Here is an 8,598-nt window from a genome sequence, read left to right on the forward strand (position 1 = left end):
GATACCAAATATAAAACACCAGATACAAGACATGCTGGAATTACAATGTTTGGTGTAGCCTTGAGTAATGAGAGATTTAGTGGGCCAAATTTACCATATCACCAGTATACGTGTCTCAAAAGGCATTATCACTATTTATGGAGCACTTTTAGTGAGTTGTGCAAGACCGGCCTACTTAACCAAGTTTAAGTCTCACCAAATATGTCAATAGGCCATGCTTCCTAGTAAGTGTGTCAACTATGTATCCTAATTTTCAGAGCTGCTAAAATACCAAACCAAAAATCCCCTTCCTTGGAACAAACAAAATGCCAGTGCCCAGCCAACACTGTTTCAGTGAAGTTCAAGCATATATTTTGTTTTCTCAATAAATAATATTTTCAAACTATCAGTAAAATCACAGGGAAAGCCAGCTTTTAAAAGTGTCAGAATTTTTTGTGGCAGGGTGCTTGGGGAACGACAAATGCAGTTGTGAACTCAAGTTTCAGGACACAAAGTGCTCTGCGCCATAAGCCTCTGGATTTGATCTAAACAACAACCAACACACAACAGAACTGATTGTTCAGTCGCAAATTGTCAGTAGGATATGAGAGAGGAAAGATTCTGGTCATAAGCTTCAGGTGGACTCTAGCCAACTATCATTGTCAGGGCTCCGAAGTTCAGCCTCAATTTCACTGCCTTTGGCAAATATCTACACAATTATCAAGGACCCTAGAATCCCATACTGAGTCCCACCTCTTTTAAGTCTTCCACTGGTAGATGGAACATCTTGTGGAATGACAGTACCTTAAAGTTCTTGTCATGCATCAGACAAGGACACCAAGATTACTTCTTAAACAGTGGTACTTGACAGAAAGTTCTATTGAATGAAGTGTAACTTAATTTGATCTAAACTTACTCAAAAGTAATTTATTTTCAGAGTTTATAACCCTGCCTTTTCACTTAAAAACTGTATAAGATAGATTACAATAAGATTAAGCACAGTATGAATTAAAACTCAATAAGCAAGCAGCGATAAAACAGGGAGTAAGATAACAGCAATAAATAAATAAATTCCGAATTAAGTACAGGCAGCAGCAAGTGGGGGGAAAAAACAGTTCAACAGCAGTGAGGCATAAGCAGTGAGCATAAGACAGCAGTGAGGCAGCCCCCTTCCCTTTCCCTCAACAGCCCCCTTCCTTCCAATGTAACCATACAGCAGCAGCAGCAGTTGGCATCCTTCAGTCTCTGAAGACTATGGTGTCACGCTCTGAATGGTGGTTCTGGAACAGAGTGTCTTCTCCAGTGCGCGAAGCCTGGGCAAGGTAGATATGGAGGACAGGCTGTTACCCATGCAGCAAATCCCCCCTCTCCACGTCGCTGAAATGGTCCAATGGAAAGGCAGAGGCCAATACGGTTGGTTCCAGCGACGTCGCAGGAGTTGCCAGAACGTGACTGTGTTCAGCCATGAACTGCCTCAGGGACTCCGGCTCCGGATTTTGCCTCGAGGTTGACTCCTGAAGCCTTTTCCATAACTGGATGTAGCCACAAGGCAGTGGAGGTTTGGGATCAGAGTTTTCCCTCTCTCAGATGAGCTGCCTTCCCAGGCTAACGGGTCCCATCTACCCGGTGGCTATGTATGGTGGTAACCATACATAGAAGCAAATACTAAGAAACCTACATCTGTTCATTGATAAAGGTGTATTGGCAGCATTAACATCAGCCAGATGATGATAGTGACAGTACCCAAATATCCCCAGCAAGGTTATGTATAAAGGTATAATGGTTATAGGTATAAGCACTCTGTCCCCCTTTGTATCTGATAACCCTATACCTAGAGAGCTCTATCCCCCGCCCCTACCCAACCAGAAACATGCTCAGCAGGACTTGTGTTAAGTCTAGGTCACTGTTCCTCAAGGTTTGTCCTCAGCCATACCACTTCACATGATCCACCTATTCGAAGTACCATTGGAAGTAACCGGTGATGACATCACCAGTTACTCCTTAGTTGGGTGGCCAGATGCCACACGGCAATCACCACTAAGAGACTCAGGGTGGACAGGAGGGCTTTTCTGAGCAAGAAAAAACACGCTTTAGAGTTCAGACACCCAGTCTATGTATTGGTGGGTGTATACACTCACAGAGTCTATGTGTAGGTGGGTGTACACACAGACATTGTACACACAGAGTCTATGCATGTGTGTGCACACCCACCCACACAGACTCTATGTGCGTGTGTATGTACACCCACCCACATGGACTCTGTGTGTGTCTGTCCACCCACCCAACTGAGTGTCTATACACCACCCACCCAGACAGTGTGTGCACACCCACCCAGACAGTGTGTGCACACCCACCCACACAGACTCTGGGGGTGTGTGTGTACATATGAGGGAATGAGCCTGTCCTAGCCCAGGAACACTTTTCCTCAGGACTCCCAGACGCCCCTTCACTCACGGGAAGCAGCGCCCTTCCAGACTCCTGCAGGCACCTCCTTGGAGCCGCGGGGGAAGCACTCAGGAGGAGACTGCCCGCACCTGCTGCCGCCAGCGCTTCAGCTGTTGCTCTTGCAGCCCACGCTGCGTCATGTGACGCTCAGCTGCGGTGGTCGGTTCCCGGCACGACTGGAAAGTTCCGAGTTCTCTCTCGAGCCCGCCGGCCACCGGGGGCGCTGAAGCGCTCAAGTCACGCACCGGCGGGCGCTGCTCTGGGCTGTCCAAAGCTCTTCAGAGTCTGTCTGCGCGACTGATATCTATGATCTCAACCAGTCGTGTCATTTCTCCCGTTCCCTGACGGGAATTCTGGGGATTGTAGTTTTGGGAAGGGTTCTGCAGAGCTGTCAGAAAAAGGCTCTGGCCAAGCAGTCCTCTGAGGGCTTACCTGGGAGCAAGTCCTGTTTAGCTCATGGGGGTTTCCTTCTGAGTAGACATGCATTGAAATTGTCCTGTCAATAAAAATAAACGCTAAAACTGTGCTTTCCATGCTGTGGGTCGGGACCCATCGGTGGGTCAGCAGCTGATTTTTGGTGGGTCACCAAAGGGTGATGGATAACTAATTGCCTCAGGCCCTGAGGCTATTCAAAAATTAGATACTGTAGCTGCTAATTACCCTGCAAAGAGCTCAGCTCCTGCACTTTGCAAGACAGCTGCTAACAGTCTTGGAAAGAGCTCAGCTCCTGCAGTTTGCAAGATAGCCGCTAACAGTCCTGCAAAAAGTTCAGCTCCTGCAGGGAGATAAATGTTTGAAGGTCTCTTTACTGGTTATTATTATTATTATTATTATTATTATTATTATTATTATATAACTATATTATTATTAAAAAATAAATAAGTAAATAAATAATTCTTTCTAGATCTCCTTTTTTTAAAGTTTGGTAAACCTAGGTGGGTCCCAAGAGCGTGTTGTTTAAAAAAAAAAAAAAAAAAGGTCCTGGTGCTAAAAAGTTTGGAAATCACCACCCTAAAACATTGCCTGGTCTGCTCCTGTGCCTTTTACAGAAATCTGATTTGCAGAATTAAGTTTTTCATGGCACTGAGTTAAATGTGAGCATCTGCTAATTGCCAGAATTTGCAAATAAAATTTCTGCTAAAAGGCTGTTTCAAAAGGTGGTAGACTGTAACCCAGACATTTTCAACCAGTGTGCTGTGGTACACTGGTGTGCCACGAGTGGTCCACAAGTGTGCCACAGGAATTTGGAAGAAGGTCATTTATTAATAGGGCAAATGGGAGATGTGAGGCCCACTGGCAGCATGGTGTGCCTTGTTAGTTGTCAAAAACCTGGTGCTGTGCCTTGACCATTTTAGTGCCTTGTCGTGAGATGAAAAAGGTTGAAAATCACTGCCGTAACCCCAAAGGCCTTGCAATATAATGTATACTGACCTGCAAACTGTTTGACACTCACATCAGATGCATGAAGCATTGTCCTCAATTTGCACATCAAATTTCATCCTTGCTGTTGATATTTGCTTAGGAATGTACTGCACAGACCATGGCTATAATGTGTAAGTATCCCTATCTAGCCAATTCGAATTTACCGTAAGTTCCATCTAATCACTGGTACTTGCACCCTGGGATCAGATGTCCCCTGAATTTGTGCACGTGCAGCTTTTCTTGTCATGGTGCATAAAGTGCCGATGAGAGAAACTTAGGTAGAGAATTTTCCCTTCTGCTTTTATGATCTGAAGCTCACAACCCCCATTGGTATTATCTCCATATCTCAGCTGGAGTATGAACAGAGCTCAGGCTTTCCAAAGAAGTAAGAACATAAGAACAGCCCCACTGGATCAGGCCATAGGCCCATCTAGTCCAGCTTCCTGTATCTCACAGCGGCCCACCAAATGCCTCAGGGAGCACACCAGATAACAAAAAGACCTGCATCCTGGCGCCCTCCCTTTCATTGGCATTCTGACATAGCCCATTTCTAAAATCAGGAGGTTGCATATACACATCATGGCTTGTAACCCATAATAGATCTTTCCTCCAGAAACTTGTCCAATCCCCTTTTAAAGGTGTCCAGGTCAGAGGACATCACCACATCCTGTGGTAGGGAGTTCCACAGACCAACCACATGATGAGTAAAGAAATATTTTCTTTTGTCTGTCCTAACTCTCCCAACACTCAATTTTAGTGGATGTCCCCTGGTTCTGGTGTTATATGAGAGTGAAAAGAGCATCTCTCTATCCACTTTATCCTTCCAGTGTATACTTTTTTATGTCTCAATCATGTCCCCCCTCAGGCGCCTCTTTTCTAGGCTGAAGAGGCCCAAACGCCGTAGCCTTTCCTCATAAGGAAGGTGCCCCAGCCTAATCATCTTAATTGCTCTCTTTTGCAACTTTTCCATTTCCACTACGTCCTTTTAGAGATGTGGTGACCAGAACTGGACACAATACTCCAGGTGTGGCCTTACCATAGATTTGTACAATGGCATTACAATATTAGCTGTTTTGTTCTCAATACCTTTTCTAATGATCCCAAGCATAGAATTGGCCTTCTTCACTGCCGCCGCACATTGGGTTGACACTTTCATCGACCTGTCCACCACCACCCCAAGATCTCTTTCCTGATCTGTCACAGACAGCTCAGAACCCATCAGCCTATATGTGAAGTTTTGATTTTTTGCCCCAATGTGCATGACTTTACACTTACTTACATTGAAATGCACCTGCCATTTTGCTGCCCATTTTGCCAGTTTGGAGAGATCCTTTTGGAGCTCCTCACAATCACTTCTGGTCTTCACCACAAGGAAAAGTTTGGTGTCATTCGCAAACTTAGCTAACTCATGCTTAACCCTGTCTTCAGGTCATTTATGAAGAGGTTGAAGAGCACTGGTCTCAGGACAGATCCTTGGGGCACACTGCTTTTCACTTCTCTCCATTGTGAAAATTCTCCATTGACACCCACTCTCTGTTTCCTGGTCTTCAACCAGTTCTCAATCCATGAGAGGACGTGCCCTCTAATTCCGTGACTATGGAGTTTTTTCAGTAGCCTTTGGTGAGGGACCGTGTCGAACACCTTCTGAAAGTCCAGATATATAATGTCCATGGGTTCTTCCACATCCACATACCTGTTGAACTTATCAAAGAATTCTATAAGGTTTGTGAGGCAAGACTTACTCTTACAGAAGCCATGCTGATTCTCCCTCAGCAGGGCCTGTTCGTCTATGTGTTTTGAGATTCTATCTTCGATGAGGCATTCCACCATCATACCCCATATAGATGTTAGGCTGACTGACCTATAGTTTCCCGGGTCCCCCCTCTTTCCCTTTTTAAAGATAGGTGTGACATTTGCTATCCTCCAATCTTCTGGCACTGTGGCCGTTTTGAGGGACAAGTTGCATATTTTAGCCAAGAGATCAGCAACTTCATTCTTCAATTCCTTAATAACTCTTGGGTGGATGCCATCAGGGCCCGGTGACTTATTGATCTTTAATTTTTCAACTAGGTCTGAAACATCTTCTCTTTTAACCTCTATCTGACTTATTTCCTTGGTCAGGAGGGGCCGTTCAGGCAGCGGTATCTGCCCAAGGTCTTCTGCCGTGGAGAAAGATGCAAAGAACTCATTTAATTTCTCTGCCATCTCTAAGTCTCCTTTTATTTCCCCCTTTCCCTCCCTCACCATCTAGAGGGCCAACCACTTCTCTGGCAGGTTTCCTGCTTTTAACATATTTGAAGAAGCTTTTATTATTCCCGTTAATGTTGCTGGCCATGTGTTCCTCATAGTCTCTCTTGGCCTCCTGTATCACCTTCTTGCATTTCTTTTGCCACAGTTTATGTTCCTTTTTATTCTCCTCATTAGGGCAAGACTTCCATTTACGGAAGGAAGCTTCCTTGCCCTTTACGGCCTCTCTAACTTGGCTGGTTAGCCATGCAGGCACCCTCCTGGACTTAGTCAAGCCCTGCACATGCCCAATCTTGTCTGATCTTGGAAGCTAAGCAGGGTCAGGCCTGGTTAATACTTGGATGGGAGACTGCCTGGGAATACTGGGTGCTGTAGGCTTATACCATAGTCTTTCGAGACTGAAGGTAGCCAACCACTCTTCCTTTGCAGTATACACTTCCGCTGGGCCTCTGTTACTGTGGTTTTAAGCAGCCTCCATGCACTCTGGAGAGACCGGACTCTTTTTATCTTCCCTTTCAACCTCCTTATAACCAGCCTCCTCATTTGAGGGAAGTCTGCTCGTCGGAAGTCAAGGCTTTTTGTGAGAGATTTGCCCAGTATTCTTCCCCCGACGTGCATGTTGAAACGGATCGCAGCATGATCACTGTTCCCCAATGGCTCAGTAACATTGACATCTCTAACCAGGTCCTGAGTACCGCACAATATTAAATCCAGAGTCACCTGTCCTCTGGTGGGCTCCATGACTAGCTGCTCTAAGGCACAGTCATTTAGCATGTCAAGGAATCTGGTCTCCTTTTTGTGAGCAGAACACAAATTGACCCAGTCAATATGAGGATAATTGAAGTCCCCCATGATTACAACCCTGTCCCTCCTTGTCACCTCCCTGATCTGTTTCCTCATTTCAAGGTCCCCTTCCGGTTTCTGGTCTGGAGGACGATAGTACACCCCCAGTATTACATCGCTCCTCAGGCCTGGTAATTTAACCCACAGAGATTCTATGGTGGAGTCGGACCCACCTTCAATCTCTACTTTGCTGGATTCTATACCTTCCTTAAAATAAACGGCAACCCCACCTCTAACACGCCCATCCCTGTCCCTCCTGTAGAGTTTATAGCCCGGGATTGCGGTATCCCACTGATTCTCCACATTCCACCAGGTTCCCATTATGCCCACTATGTCAATATTTTCCCTTGTCACCAGACATTCCAGTTCTCCCATCTTTGCTCAGAGACTTCGGGCATTTGCATAAAAGCATTTGTACATGGAATGCCCCAGGATGGGCTGCTTATTAGCTCCTTTATCCCTGCATCCTCTCATTGTGCCAAACCGTCTATCACATCCCATCATGCTACCATTCCCAATTGCTTCTCCTGCTCTGTCTTTGCCTTGTTGTTCTCTAACCTCCCCATCCTCGTCCCATAGGGATGAGGAGTCCCAAACCGGATGCCCCTTGGCTCCTGTCGGCTTTCCCCCAGGGGTCAGTTTAAAAGCTGCTCTGCCACTTTTTTAATGTTATGTGCCAGCAGTCTGGTTCCATTCTGGTTCAAGTGAAGCTCGTCCCTCTTGTACAGGCCCCGCTTGTCCCAAAATGTTCCCCAGTGCCTAACGAATCTAAACCCCTCCTCCCTACGCCACCATCTCATCCATGCATTGAGATCCCTGATCTCAGCCTGCCTAGCTGGCCCTGCCCGTGGAACAGGTAGCACTTCAGAGAATGCTACCTTTGAGGTCCTGGCAGTGAAAAGATCAGTTTGTCCCTGTGAGTGCTGAGGGCACTCAGCCAGAGAATGCAGGTGCTGATGAGTCTCCAGGGAAACCTGATAAGAGGCAGCTCAAGACAGAGGGAGAAGAGTTAACCCTAGAACTGCCAAAAACGGAGGCACCTGAAAGGCAAAGCCCTGTGATCCCCAGGAGATCTGAAAGGGCTACAAAGGGCAAAGCTCCTGAGAGGTTTACACCAAATGCTGTTGTGTGCAATGTGAGGGTTCCACAAAACTACAGAGAAGTGTTGGGACTGGCCCCTGCAGAACAAGCTAAGTGGAAGGCAGTATTGAAAAAGGAGCTTCAGAGCGTGCAGGACTTGGGGCTGTTTACCAGACTCCCAGTGCCCAAAGAGGAGCATGTGATAGATTCAACGTGGGTTTACAAGGTTAAACCAACAACCCATGGAAAGGCCATTTTTAAGGCTAGGCTTTGTGCCAGAGGCTTCACTTAGATCCCAGGACAGGACTACGATGAAATATTTGCCCCAACACTAAGGCCAGAGTGTCTGAGGGCCTGCCTTGTATGGGCGGCATTTAACAGTTGCCAAATTCATCATCTTGACATTGCAAACTGCTTTTCTTAATGCTCCACTGGATGAAACTATTTATATGCAGGAACCTACAGGGAGAGAGAGTAACAAGCCCCAAATGGTGTGGTGCCTGAAGAAAGCAATTTATGGTCTACACTCTACACCAAGCTGGACACCAATGGTATCAGTGCCTGGACACCATCCTGTCCAAA

At 46.2% G+C, this 8,598-nt stretch overlaps 1 protein-coding gene across 2 annotated transcripts in view; it reads right to left on the reverse strand.

Moving 5' to 3' along the window:
- SPART (spartin) overlaps window positions 1-2,586 on the reverse strand; it is a 28,862-nt gene extending 26,276 nt beyond the window's left edge. For both annotated transcript variants that reach the window (XM_066620480.1, XM_066620479.1), the window contains exon 1: window positions 2,434-2,586. The gene's annotated coding sequence lies outside the window, so the exon portion shown is untranslated. The remainder of the gene's footprint in view (window positions 1-2,433) is intronic.
- Window positions 2,587-8,598: the final 6,012 nt, after the last annotated feature.

Source organism: Tiliqua scincoides, chromosome 3, assembly GCF_035046505.1.
Source record: "Tiliqua scincoides isolate rTilSci1 chromosome 3, rTilSci1.hap2, whole genome shotgun sequence".
Taxonomy (NCBI): Eukaryota; Metazoa; Chordata; class Lepidosauria; order Squamata; family Scincidae; genus Tiliqua; species Tiliqua scincoides.